The sequence below is a fragment of the Zootoca vivipara genome, chromosome 2, assembly GCF_965207765.1.
Source record: "Zootoca vivipara chromosome 2, rZooViv2.hap1.1, whole genome shotgun sequence".
Lineage (NCBI taxonomy): Eukaryota > Metazoa > Chordata > Lepidosauria > Squamata > Lacertidae > Zootoca > Zootoca vivipara.
The window spans coordinates 105,803,637-105,819,047 of NC_142584.1; positions in this window are offsets into that span (position 1 = coordinate 105,803,637).

Here is a 15,411-nt window from a genome sequence, read left to right on the forward strand (position 1 = left end):
TTTTAGAACCAACCGGGTTGGTGGCCATCCTTGCCTCCTGTGGGAGGGAGTTCCGCAGTTTACCTGTGAAGAAGTGCTTCCTTTCACCTGAGTCTTCCAACTTTCATCGGGTGCCCACGAGTTCTAGGTGTGACTAGAGAGGGAGAAGAGCTCTTCTTTCGTCACTTTTTTTTGAAAACAATAAATAAAAAATTGTTCATACTTTTCAAGTTTATGCATTTCACTAATTTTACAATCATTTTGACATTTCAAAGCTTGACTTCCCATCCCCTCTTTTTGCACTTCCTTAAATTTATTTTTAATATCTTCTGCATATCCAAATTAACTTAATTTGCTCATTTATTCATATTCTTTATATACTCTTATGAAGCTGCATAATTGTACACACTTCTATCATGTAACTTCTCACTGGCCTTCTTTCGAAACCAAAAAGTTCCTGCAACTTTTCCTCACAGGTGTTAGGGTGCACACACTCCACAGAAAACCAATACAGTCATACCTGATGTTACGTGTGCTTCAGGGTGCGTTTTTTCGGGATATGGACGCGCCGAATCCAGACGTCCTGGAACGGGTTACTTTGGGTTCGGCGCACGCGCTGAAGCACTGAATTATGTCACGCACCTGCGCAGACGCGGCGCTTCAGGATGCGGCCTTTTCAGGTTGCGAACAGACCTCCGGAACGGATCCCATTTGCAACCAGAGGTACCACTGTACTTCACCCTTCAAAGTTTAGGAAATGTTCCCCATAGGAAATGACACATTTTCACACACAGAGCAACACCCCCCCCAAGCCATCTTGGCTCTCCTAATGAGACTAAATATTTCCTCTGCAGAATAGAAACCTTTCCCAGTAGCCCTTTCACTTTCAAATCCCGCTCTAAGGGCATATTTTGTGTATGAATAGGGTGGGCCTGTGACCTGGATTCAAGAACTAATGTATTTACCATCTCAAAGGAATGGCCAAACTACAATTCTCAGCATCCTTAACAAACTACAGTTTTTGGTTACAGGTAGGTAGCCGTGTTGGCCTGCCGTAGTCAAAACAAAATTAAAAAATTCCTTCCAGTAGCACCTTAGTACGTCAACTAAGTATGTCATTGGTATGAGCTTTCGTGTGCATGCACACTTCTTCAGATACACTGAAACAGAAGTCACCAGTCCCTTATATATAGTGAGAGGGTGGGGAGGGGTATTACTCAGAAGGGTGGTGGGAATGGGGGATTGGCTAATAGGTGTGGAAACCCTACTGTTTACGACTGCAATTGGTCTTACAGGAAAAAGCAAGGGGTGAGATGGCTAAAAATAGCTTGATCATGTATAATGAGATAAGAATCCAATGTCTCTATTCAGACCAGGTCTCTCCATGGTTTTAAGTTTGGTAATAAATTGCAACTAAGTTGAAATCAGTGGATGGACAATGGTAGCTGATCTAAGTGTGCCAGTTGTTCTGCCGCACAAGTATTTCAGTATGTGGAAAGAGCCCACTTCTTCCTGCCAGGTGGCTGGTTTGGGGGGTTCTCCTGACCCCCCCCAAGTCTCGGGGAATGTGGAGGGTGTGGCGGAATAGTGCCTGATGATGATTCCGGTTCATCATGGGTTAACCTATCACTCCCATGATAGGCAGATGTTCCCTGGGAGGCGGAGTTGGCAGTTGGGGGAGTAGAGTGTTAGAGAGGGAGCAGAAGGTTAGGTTCGGGTGGATGGGAAGAAAGGTTATAACTGTTATTATCAAGATGCAGGAGATGTATTAACAAGTCTGTATTCATAGCTGCCAAGTTTTCCCTTTTCTCGCGAGGAAGCCTATTCAGCATAAGGGAAAATCCCTTTTAAAAAGGGATAACTTGGCAGCTATGCTGTATTATATGAAAATAAGATATGCAATTTTAAGAACCAGAGAAATCCATGTTTTCAAGTTAAATAATAAAGTTGAATGTGTCTAAATGTTCAGTACCTTCGGAGGTGTGACTAAGAGGCGAGAATAAAGCTTTCCTGTGGAAGAGGAAACTGTTTGCTTTTTCTCCTGTCCTACAAAGGGCTGGTTAGTGAAGCCAAAGGAGACACATAGGTGCCTAAGGGAGAGGCACATTGTAGCAGTAGGGATCCATGGGAGGGAGACCCCACTGGTGGCAATAGGTTTCGAACGCAGAGCCCTGAGGTACCCTGGAGACAAGTCCAATTGGGACACTGGAGGTTTTCTCCCGTTTGTACAGAAGCACAGGGAGAGCCTCGGTTGTTAAAGCAATGAGGGAAACTGGGAATTCCTCACAGAGGGTATGCAGGGGGAAGAGAGGGGGCCAGCCTCATTGGGCAAGCAGAAGTCCTTGCATTGGGCTTCCATTGATGGGGCTGTTATAATGAATATGGTATAAGTCGGTGTTCTTCAGTTGCGGGTCCCTAGATGTTGTTGGACTACAATTCCCATCATCCCCAGCCAATTTAGCCAATGGTCAGCAATGATGGGAATTGCAATTCTGGCAACAACCCAAAGTGGAAGAACACCAAAGTAAGTGGCAGTTTCAAAACTGATACTCCTTGACATCTCTGTCGATTTCATCCTGTTAAAAGCATAGAGTGCAGGAGAGAAGGCACGGCAAGTTTTTTTTTTGTCTTTTTAAATAAAAATGGGATATTCCTGGAGCAGAACATATGAGGACAGAATGATCGTAAGGCAGAAAGCTGCAATGCCAGGAGCTAGAGAATCCAGGACCAGTTGGATACGTAGGCGTAGAATATATGGGTGTGTTTGTTTTTTCAGAGAATTGAATGTACTTTGCTAAGTTATTGCTGCCCACTCTAGGATAAAGGAGATTAAAAAACAACAACCCCCAGAGTATCTAATTTTAATTCCTGTGTTTTGTTTTTGTCGGGTTGGTGTTGGTTAAATGTTTAGCTGGAGTTGGTTGTTATTTTAATTTGGGTATAACTGTAAACTGTTTATTGTTATTGATTTCTAGGTTTGTTTGTTGCTTGTGTAGGATATTTTGTTTTTTAATGTTTGATGTTTTGTTGCATTTCTATATGTTTTGTAAGCTGCCCACAGTGGCTGGGGAAACCCGGCCAGATGGGCAGAATATACGGTAATTTTTTAATTTTTTTAATAAATAAATAAATAAATAAAATTATCTCACCTAAGATCCAAACATTAAAAGGGTAATCAGTGATCTCATGGCCCACCCATCACCCATGTGTTCAATCCACCTTCAGAAGCGAAGGCTAATCTCTGGAGTGTAGATGTGTTCTATGGTTGGGATAAAAACCAGACTGCCCACAAACAAGAAGTCACTTTCTCTCTGTTAGTGCCATCTAAGAGGACACTGCTGTTGCTCGAGGACCACCGTGGCTAGGCATGGCTCACATTTGGCTACTGACATCTTGCCTTTTTCTCTGCTTCGTAGCAGGAGGTAAGCCCTCATAATTAGGGGTACGCGTACCCCTAAACATTTTGTGAATATAAGTTTGGCTCATTGAGGGGCAATATTTCAAAATGATAGTACCCCTAAACATGTTTTTTTAAAAGAAAAAAGCACTATAATAATAATAATAATAATAATAATAATAATAATAATAATAATACATGGGATGCCACTGGTATGGGCGTCATATCCCACCACCCTTTCCCCCATCCACCACATACATTTAAAGTGTATTTAAAACACATGGCTCCCCCAAAGGATTCTTGGGACCTGTAATTTACCCCTTACAGTTTTTCGATTCTCCGCACCCTTAAGAAACTCCAGTTCCCAGGAGTCATTGAGTGAAGCCATGTGTTTCAAATATATGACCCACAAGACAAACCCCCAATTTGCTTCTCCCCCTCAAGGTAAATTACAAGGTAATTTATTATTTTTAATTGTAGAATTACCGTAGATCAGATAGTTTTGCCACTTCGTCCCAGGTGATATTGCAATATCTGTGAACAAGCTGCAAACTTACTCAGAATCTTTGCCATCTGCCACCTTTCTGTAAATCCCCACTTTCATGCAGCCCATGATCTAATGAGGACAACAACATATCCAAAATGCTTTTGAACTTGGGAAAGACAAATCGCTGTCAGAACTCAGTTTTCTTAAGGCTACCAGTCGTTTCAATCCTTATTGTAGACAGTTTGTATGGCACTTTGTATTTTATTGTACTGGTAAAGGTAAAGGTAAAGGTAAAGGGGCCCCTGACAGTCAGGTCCAATCGTGTCCAACTCTGGGGTTGTGGCATTCATCTCGCTCTATAGGCCAAGGGAGCCAGCGTTTGTCCACAGACAGCTTCCGGGTCATGTGGCCAGCATGACAAAGCTGCTTCTGGCGAACCAGAGCAGCGCGCGGAAATGCCGTTTACATTCCCGCCGGAGCGGTCCCTATTTATGTACTTGCACTTTGATGTGCTTTCGAACTGCTAGGTGGGCAGGAGCTGGGACCGAGCAACGGGATCTCGCCCTGTTGCAGGGATTTGAACCGCCGACCTTCTGATCAGCAAGCCCTAGACTCTGTGGTTTAACCCACAGCGCCACCTGGGTCCCTCAGTGGTTTAGATTGTACTGGTATCCTGGTATAATTGTTGCACATTGCCTTGGTGATACGAAAATGTTTTAGGAAATAAACAGCAAGTCATCTCAAAGGCTAACTCTGAAGGGGGGGGGAGAGGGAGAATGAGCGCTCTAAGAACATGCAGTTGCTTGGGCATATTGAATACGTATTTGTCTGATATATTGTAATGGTTTGTTTTACGAAGTCCTGATAATGTTCTAATGTCTGTATACACCAGGGGTCAGCAACCTTTTTCAGCCGTGGGCCGGTCCGCCATCCCTCAGACCATGTGGTGGACCAGACTATATTTTGAAAAAAAATAAAAATGAACGAATTCCTATGTCCCACAAATAACGCAGAGATGCATTTTAAATAAAAGCACACATTCTACTCATGTAAAAACACGCTGATTCCCAGACCATCCGTTGGCCGGATTGAGAAGGCGATTGGACCGCATCCGGCCCCCACACCTTAGGTTGCCACTCCTGGTATACACAAACTGAGTTGCTTGTTGGATTATGTTTTGAAATGCTTTAGCATTGGATCGTTAATGCTATTTAACACTGTCTTTGGGAACCATTGTTACTCATTCCAGAGGAGCTAAAGCAGTTATATATATATATATAAATGGTAAAGGTAAAGGACCCCTGGACGGTTAAATCCAGTCAAAGGCTTTCAGGCTGAGCGTTTGTCCACAGACAGCTTTCCGGGTCATGTGGCCAGCAGAACTAAACCGCTTCTGGCGTAATGGGAGACTGTGACAGAAGCCAGAGCGCATGGAAATGCCGTTTACCTTCCTGCCACAGCAGTACCTACTTATCTACTTGCGCTGGTGTGCTTTCAAACTGCTATGTTGGCAGAAGCTGGGACGGAGCAATGGGAGCTCACCCTGTCAAGGGGATTTGAACCACTGACCTTCTGATCATAGCTGCCAAGTTTTCCCTTTTCTCGCGAGGAAGCCTATTCAGCATAAGGGAAAATCCCTTTAAAAAAGGGATAACTTGGCAGCTATGCTTCTGATCGGCAAGCCCAAGACGCTCAGTGGTTTAGACCACAGCGCCACCCGCATCCTCATTCCAGAGGAGCTAAAGCAGTTATACTACAGCGCCTGTCACACTCCTTGCACACGGCACTATGTCATGACATAGCAATGCGAACAGCACCATATCATGACATAGCGCCATTTTCATGAGCATTCCTGGGTTAAGGAGAAAAGGAGGAGGAAGATAATACCCCTTTTTACTATCCAGCATCTAGATAAACTTGATCTGGAGACACTTGCTAAGGGGGTGGATCCTAGGAGCAACCGCATTATTATTTTTAATCCTCTTTCTTAACGACAGATGCGGTGGTCTGCCGACAGTGTTCTAGCATGAGGCCGTGGATACCATGCATTCCATTTGGGAGTAAATGCGCAGCCAAAAGGAACAAAATGGTCTGCATAATCTTGAGAATCTATAGAGGTAAGGTATGCATAGGTGCCAAGTTCCGGATTGAAAAATCCGGGATCAGCAGTGCTGCGGCACTGGAAGTAGCTTCTACGCACTTCTGGACATGCGCAGAAGAGACTTCCGATTCCGCTGTGCCCATTTCCAAAATGTCTGCACCGCCAGAAGTCGCTTCTACGCACTTCCGGACATGCGTAGAAGTGACTTTCGATGCCGCTGTGCCCATTTCCAAAATGTCCGCAGTGCCAGAAGTTGGCACTGCCAGAACATGGCTGCCGGCAGGAGCTCCGTACTCTGGGGGAATCCGGGGTATTTTGCCATTCGGGACACCTGCGGGAAACGGTAAGAAAATACGGGGGTTTCCTGGGGAAAACGGGGTACTTGGCAGCTATGAAGGTATCTTGTTTCCTTAGTAACCTTGACCTTTTCTTTGCAAGCTAGCACTTATTTCAAGAGCATTACTTTTGGGGGAAAGTCATATTCTTTAATCTTTAATCGATTATTTTATTCTTCTGTTGGAAGCTGCCCAGAGTGGCTGGGGAAACCCAGCCAGATGGGCGGGCTATAAATCAATCAATCAATCAATCAATAATTATTATATTACTTTGGCTTGTGGGTTACTTTAATCCAGCTGCCGCTGGGGCATCGAGCCCCCAGGTGGGCTTAGATAAGTCAGGACTCACAGCTAGGGCTGGTCTACTGATGAACGAAGGTGAGGCACCCACCTTGAGTGGCGGAAGAAGCCCAAGAGATGGTGCCTGCCTCACCTCCGCCACTCACCCCCCCCACCTCCACCACCAGTGGAGAAGCAGTGGCTGGTGTGTCGTGGGCAGCAGGAAGGGGTGGTGGCATGTTCCTGCTTCACTTCAAGCAGCAAAACAAGATGCAGTGCCCTTGAATATGAATAACAACACGAATCAAAACACTTTCCTCCCCCTCCCCCCCCGCCCGGTGCCTCTTCCCACCACCCCAGGTCCCCGGCTGTGGCAGAAGATCTTGGGCTGCACGACCGTGGATGACGACAGGTGTGACCAATGGAAATTCGACCCAGACAATAACAAACTGTACACATACTCCTGTTGTGCCGATAAAGCTTATTGCACTGACCAATAATAGATGGCAATGTTGTGTGTCTTAATTCTTTGTGTGCCATTGAGAGAAGAATGAAGAGGGGTCGAAGCGACCAGAAGTCTTTCAATTAATTAACAGATGCCAAAAAAGTGAGTGTTTGTTCAGCCATCAGTCATGCCACCTCCCATGGACACTGTGAGGGCCACAAACCTAGGCAGCTTGAAACATGTTTGCAGATGACACCAAATTGGGAGGGGTGTCTAATACCCCAGAGGACAGGATCACACTTCAAAATGACCTTAACAGATTAGACAACTGGGCCAAAGCAAACAAGATGAATTTTAACAGGGAGAAATGTGGGCAAAAAAATGAAAGGCACAAATATAGGGTGGGTGACACCTGGCTTGAGAGCAGTACATGTGAAAAGGATCTAGGAGTCTTGGTAGACCACAAACTTGACATGAGTCAGCAGTGTGATGCAGCAGCTAAAAAAGCCAATGCAATTCTGGGCTGCATCAATGGGAGTATAGCATCTAGATCAAGGGAAGTAATAGTACCACTGCATTCCGCTTATATATATATATAGAGAGAGAGAGATAGAGAGAGAGACTGTCGCTGAGCACACGCCCTTCAGCCAACCCGTGCTGCCTGCAGCCAGTTTCCACTGCCAACTTGCAGGCCTGGTTTTCTCAGATGAAACTACTGGAGAAGAAGAGATACATTTAAATTAAGCACAGCAAGACTCTTTACAAAGTGGTCCCATTCCTCTACAAACTATATCTTTGGTCTCATGGCCAAAGTAAATGGGATGCTAAAGACATCATTGGGAAAACCCAGTTTGGCATGGGGTTTGTAGGATTTCATTGGGAATGCAGTGTGTGGGGAAAGGAAGCTTAACCCTTTCCTTCCTCACTGCTGTGTGGTGTAGTGGTTAAGAGTGATGGACTCGTAATCTGGTGCACCAGGTTTGCGTCCCCGCTCCTCCACATGCAGCTGCTGGGTGACCTTGGGCTGGGCACACTTCTCTGAAGTCTCTCAGCCCGTCACCTCACAGAGTGTTTGTTGTGGGGGAGGAAGGGAAAGGAGAATGTTAGCTGCTTTGAGACTCCTTCGGGTAGTGATAAAGTAGTGTAGGGTAGTGATATCAAATCCAAATCATCTTCTTCTCCTCCTCCTTACATGCATGCCCCCAATGCTGGTAAATGCATTGTAAGGCTGCTTCCTGGAAGGTTTACAATGTTGGAATAGGCAGTATCCCCCCCCTTTTAAGGAACTTTCTAAAACCAAAAAAACCCAAACCAAGTTTCATAAAATGGAACAAATACACCCGGGACAATTATTTTTCTGCACCACCAATTACATCTCAAACAGTATCCAATACATGGCAAATCCATCACCCTTGGCACTACTACGCCTGGGCGTAGTATCAATATAGCATCCAAAACCAGTTTGAAGGTCATATCATGACATCGTGATTTCATAATTTTTGTCCTGGCAATAACATATCACAAATCATGGGGTGGGTGCACGCACACTCTGCAAAAATCACAATATGGGAAAACCCGTGAAGTCAGCCAATGCTTCTATCGATTCCTCCAGCAAATCACAAGAGCAGGTGGTGGCAAAAACCATGCTGCAGGAAAAGCTATGAAGCCAGCCAATATAATAATAATAGTAGTAGTAATAATAATTTATTATTTCTACCCGGCCCATCTGGCTGGGTTTCCCCAGCCACTCTGGGCAGCTCCCAATCAACTATTAAAAACACAATACAGCATTAAACATTAAAAACTTCCCTAAACAGGGGTGCCTTCAGATGTCTTCTAAAAGTCAGATGGTTGGTTGTTTCCTTGACATCTGTTGGGAGGGCGTTCCACAGGGAGGGTGCCAGCACCAAGAAGGCCCTCTGCCTGGTTCCCTGTAACCTCACTTCTCGCAATGAGGGAACCACCGGAAGGCCCTCGGAGCTGGACCTCAGTGTCTCTGCATAGCTCCATCCATATTTCAGACATTGTGATCGATTGGTATATTGAGATGTTTAGCTGGGAGTTGATAGCTCAGTTGGTAGAGCACGAGACTCTTAATCTCAGGGTTTTGGGTTCAAGCCCCACACTGGGTGAAATATTCCTGCATTGCAGGGTGTCTGACTAGATGTCCCTCGTGGTCCCTTCCGGCTCTACAATTCTATGAAATATACCACTATACTGAAAAACGAGATATCGCCCAGCCCTAGTTACCACATTCTGCACAACAGTAATCACAACAGTAACCACAACCAGTGCTATTTTTCTGGAAAAGGAGGTGCCGGAACTCACCACGAACCCCTCCCTTGTTCTCTTATAATGGCAATGGCGCCCACCTGAGAGGTGCCAGAACTGAGTTCCAGTGAGTTCTGGCTGGAAAATAAAGCCCTGACAACAATCACCTAGAGGCGGTGGGGGGGGCAGTGTGGCCACAATTCTTTACCTTCCAACTCATTGAAAGCAAGCATCTGAACTTTTGGATTTAAAATAAAAGAACACAGCAGCAAGTGATCTACTCAACACTGGAATATAGATATAGGAGGCTGCCTTACACTGAGTCAGATCATCGGTTCGGCTATCTCGGTATTCTCTGCAGTGAAAGACATTCAGGAATCTCTCTCAGCTTTACCTGGAGAAGCTGGAAAATGAAGCTAAGGACCCTCTGCAGATGCTCCTTCACATTTATTCTTCTTTCACGTAAACCACTTACAGATTTGTTTATTATGTTAAGCCATGGGTAGGCAAACTAAGGCCTGGGGGTCGGATCCGGCCCAACCACCTTCTAAATCCGGCCCGCGGACGGTCCAGGAATCAGCGTGTTTTTACATGAGTAGAATGTGTCCTTTTATTTAAAATGCATATCTGGGTTATTTGTGGGGGATAGGAATTTGTTCATTATTCCCCCCCCCAAAAAAAATCTAGTCTAGTCAGGGGCTGATCAAAGTTTGCAGGAAATCGCCAACCAGGGGAAGGAGGGGGGGGGAGTTTAAAAAATGTTTTAAAATGTTTTAATAAATTAAATGGTGATTTTAGTAAGTAAAAATTGGGAATATTTTTTAGGGAAATTATAGGCTATGGGGTTTAGAGATTTGATTGAATATTTTTTGGATAAAATTTTATGTAAGATGAAAATAATTGATTAAGCAATAATTAATATCATGAACTGTAATTGATTAAAGGAGAAAATTGCTGAAGTGGGGTATAAAATGAACTCGGGGAGGGAGGGATGGGGAAGCCGAAGTTATGCTAAGGATATTAGATAAGATTTAAAGAATTTTTTCTTTTTCTTCTTTTTCTTCTTTTTCTTTTTTCTTGTGCCTTTTTTTTATTGTTTCCTAGAATTAATTGATTATGTTATGATGATGTGAAAAATGTTTAAATTGAAAATCTTCAATAAAAATTATTTGGAAAAAGATGAAACAGTTTGTTGACCCCTGTGTTAAGCAATATAATTTTTTAATAAAGAAACAAGTAAAAAAGAAAGAAAGAAAGAAAGAAAGAAAGAAAGAAAGAAAATATGTACAGGGTTGGAGTGGAGATGTTGCGTATCTTTTTTCAGGAGCAGAACAATTGGGCGGCCCCCTGTCATGGATGCTTTAACTGAGATTCTTGCATTGCAGGGGGGTTGGACTAGATGACCCATGGGGGTCCCTCGAAACTCTACAATTCTATGATTTGGGGACAGCAAAATCAGAAGGCAGAATGTCGCAATGCCAGCATCCACAATATCCAGGACAGGTTGGACATGTAAGCAAAGAAAATATGAGTGTATTTGATCTTTTTCAGAGAACTGAATGTACCCTCACCCCACTCTGTGATAAGGGAGCTCCAAGACTCCCAGAGTTATGTGTGCCAGTCGGTTTGTGTGCGCATGCTGTGATCTCGCCTACGACTCAAACGTTCAAAAAGTTGCCTGTGATCTCATGGCCCACCAGTCGCCTTTCAACCCACAAATGAGAAGTTGTTTTCTCTCTGTTGGTGCCAACAGGACAGGGCTTCTACATGAGGACCGCCAGAAGCTAGGCATGGCTCGGATTGGGCTACTTCCTCCCTGTTTTTCCTCTGCTTCCTAGCAGGAGGTAAGCCCAACCAACGTTGTGGCTCCATAAGGGTTAACCGATGCCTGTTTTAATGGCTTATATTGTACCATTTTATGTTGTGCTGCGGTAAACTGGTTTGATGTATTTTTTTAATGACATAATGGGATATAAGTATTTTTATATTATTATTTAAATATAAAAATACTTATATCCCATTATGTCATTAGAGGTAAAGGTAAAGGACCCCTGGGCAGTTAAGTCCAGTCAGAGGCGACGATGGGGTTGCGGCGCTCATCTCGCTTTCAGGCCGAGGGAGCCGGTGTTTGTCCGTAGACAGCTTTCCAGGTCATGTGGACAGGATGACTAAACCGCTTCTGGCACAATGGGACGCCGTGACGGAAACCAGAGCGCATGGAAACGCCGTTTATCTTCCCGCCACAGCAGTACCTATTTATCTACTTGCGCTGGTGTGCTTTCAAACTGCTAGGTTGGCAGGAGCTGGGACAGAGCAACAGGAGATCACTCCGTTGCGGGGATTCGAACCACCGACCTTCCGATTGGCAAGCCCAAGAGGCTCAGTGGTTTAGACCACAGCGCCACCCGCATCCCTGGTGTGCGGATGCTAGTCCTCATTTTCAGTGTTGGAGATAGTATGCCCCTGGATATCCGTTTGCTAGGAGTCACAGGTAGGGAGAAAGCCAACACTCTCTGATCCTACTTGGGGGCTTGCCATGGGCATCCCATAGGCCACTGTGAGAAAAGGATGGTTCTTTGGATAGAAACATGGAAGGACAGCTTGGTTAGAGCGTGGTACTGATAACACCAAGGTCACAGGTTTGATCCCCATAAGGGGCATTTGCACATTCCTGCATTGCAGGGGGTTGGACTAGATCAGGGATCCCCAACCTGCGGCCCTCCAGATGTTTTGGCCTACAACTCCATGATCCCTAGCTAACAGGACCAGTGGTCAGGGATGATGGGAACTGTAGTCCAAAACATCTAGAGGGCCGAAGGTTGGTGGTGCCTGGACTAGATGATGCTTAGGGTCCTTTCCAAGTCTACGATTCTGTGACTTTTTCTCTTCTCAATTAAGATGGGAAATCAATAGGAAATGGGTCTGGAGGGGAAGGGAATAGGGTATGAACCAATTAACATGCAAGAAGTAAGTAATTCTGGATTATTACCTTACTAAGGGAACTTATTGGAGATAAAATTGAATACACTGGGCCGGAGGAAGAATATTCTGTGTATCTAATTGAAGAGCACCTTTTGGATCTTTTGCGTGGAAAGGAAAACGAACGAACTTGGAGATTGAAGATTGAGGAAGCACCGCCTAGCAGATTGAGGAATCCCCAGACCTTGTCTTGGAGTGAATGTTCTGAATGCTTTGAATAGTCTGAATATACATAATGGACCGATGGAGAATCGGAAGTCCTTTCTATCTCTTTACCTTATGCCTCTTTCTCTCTTTTCTTTTTATTATATTTAGCTTTTGTGCGTTTTGTTTTTGGTTGATTTTATTTTTGTTGAAGTTGTATTTTGTTTTCTGATGTCCTCTACGCTGAGTTGAGGAGGATGCTCACAGGAAGGTCATGGAGGAGTGACGAAGGACCTTGCGTGAGAGGTAGGGAATGGAAGAACTCCCAGGGTGGGAGGCTGGGAGAAGAAATGGAAGTTCCCTTTTGTGCGAGATAAGGATCAAGATCTACCCTTAATACGGTACAGGACTCTCTCCTTTCCCTCCTCTTTTCTCTCTTTGTTTTTTCTCTCTCTTTCTTTTCTCTGTTTTAATTTAGATTTGTTTTTTTTATCATTATTGTATTATATGCTGAAAACTTTCAATAAAAATTCAGATTTTTGATTTTTAAAAGTTACATGGTGTTTGCAGTAAGGAATCCCTCTGTCCACACAAATGCTGGGCCAAAACCTCTTCCCCAATCCCCTGCTTCCAAAAATAGCCTCCTGCAAAAAAGAGGGGCTAGTTGTTTTTGTTTTATGCTTTCCAGGGGGGTTCGGATGAATTTATTTGACATTTTCCAGAGCAGAGTTCCAGTCAAATCAAACTCCTTGAAGATGAGCCTGCCTGGCAAGCTGCTGAGTTCCGCCATGGAAGGAAGTCAAGATACAGGTATGAAAAACATATGCATTGCAGGGGGTTGGACTAGATGACCCTCGGGTCCCTTCCAACTCTACCATTCTATGAAAACAGCAGCATCCAGATGCAAAAAGGAATGATCAGCGGACTTTGTGTGTGTGGAGGTGTATGGGGGGGGGACGCCAAGATTTGCAGCACTACCAAACCAAACCCTTTTAAAAAATCCAAACAGGGATTTCCTTCCCTCTTTTTATTTTAAGAGTGGGGCAGACCCATTGGTGTCTATTACTAAGGACAGTCAGTCCTATATTATGAGTAAAGAAGAAAGCAAATGAGAGATACATAGCAGCAGTTGCCAATCTCAGAAGAGTCAAGATTTAGGGAGTGGGAGGTGTTTCGATATTTCACTTGGGAGGGTCTTACATTCCATAGACCAGCAATGACCCTTTGGCTCATCGCCAAGAGAACATGTTGATCCTTGGAGTGTAGGAGTTGTAGATATTTTTTTAAAAAATAAACAACAACAACAACAACAACAACAACAACAACAACAACAACAACAACAACTGAACAGTTAGTTTCGTCCTCTCAGTGCCAAAAGTCTGTCAAATGGGGGACATCTTCTTCCTCAGGACTCGGGGGCCAGTCGTGTTCCAGCCTTGGCTACTTGCAGTCTGTGTTTTCCTCTGCCTCGTACCAGGAGACCTGTCAAAAAGTAAGGTGACCTCTGTCAGTCAGAGACATGTTAAATCACTCTCCCTCTCCCCCACCTGACTTCACTTTCCTGTCTCTTCTTAAAAAGTGACAAATCCCCAAGCTGCTTTCTGAATTTGGAAGGTAATTTGCAAGAGCAATGTTAAGTTTCTGCAGAGACATTTTCTGGGGGGCAGGGTGGTGATGGGAGGTTAGCTGAGAAAAGGTTTGCCGCCTTTGGAGAGCACACACATATCAGGATGTCAGAAGAGGAAAAGGGAGTGGAACCTCCAGTTCAGGTGTTCATCTGTGGTCAGGTATGGAAATCAGATAAGCAAATACGATGCGTATTATTTCCTACTGTTGCTTTTTTATGTTTGCGAACAGCACATGATTGTTCTCTTGCATTGTTTTGATGGTTTCTTTGCATTGAAATGAATGTAAGTTGTGAAAATGGTTCCACAATTTATGTACCTTACTTTGAATGGCGGAGAGTGAGATGACTAACACAGCACTTGGCAGAAACCGAACCACAGTGCAACGGAAACAGCGCTGGTTGTGATGAGTATGGGTTGGAATGCAGACTGCTGCCTTTTTACATCCCTGCAGACCTACGCTGCTTGGAGGCGAAGGCGGCTCACTGTTACCATGATGTTGATTAACTTTCAATGTACTTGTTGTGGTGATGTGTGCAAGAGGTGGAAGGGCTTGCAGATTGCGTGGGAATCTAAAAAATATATACATCTCTCTGTGCTTAGAGGCACTTTATGTCCTCTTCCCCCTGAGGTTCGTTTTAGTAAAGGTCATTGTGGCATGATTAGAAAGGTTTTGCCCAATATTATCCTGAAACAAGCAGCTTAATTCTACCAAACTGGATGCCTGCTCCTGAAATCCATGGGAATTATGTGGTTTTATGGGAAAAGATCAAGTCATGCTTTGAGGGAACAGTGACCCTTTTGTCTGTGTGTGTGTGGGGGGGAGCCATCCCCTTAGGTTGGGATCACCAAAGTTACAGGTGACGATAGCTTCCAATTCTTGAAATGCAATTTTTGAAAATGTACCTGTCACAGTGGCCGGAGTGGACTACTTCAGAGTAACGACGCTACGCAGCTCTGCATTTTATTCTTTTATTGGTGCTGCGTATTTACAGTGCTCAAGTCATTGCTATTTACACGGAGCGATGTTGTCAGTCGGTTTCAGAACCTCCTAATGGCTTTTGGCGCGTCTTTCTCCAACACAAAAGCTTTGGCAGACCCATCCTCTTGCCCCTCCTCTTCCTGCGTAATTCTGGAGTTGGGGGGATGGGTCTTCCCCCCTTACTTGCCCCTTCCTGTCCCACCTGGGACCCTGGCTCCTCTACCTTGCCTGAGCCTCGGACACGACTTCCTGCTTCCCCACTGGAATCGGAACTCTCCCTGCTTTCCCCTTTGCTCGGGGACGGGCTTGAACTCAGGAGGGGAGGGACTTCGCGATATCCCCTGTCCCTCACATCCACCCCCCTCCCAAGCTCTCCTTCACCCCTCC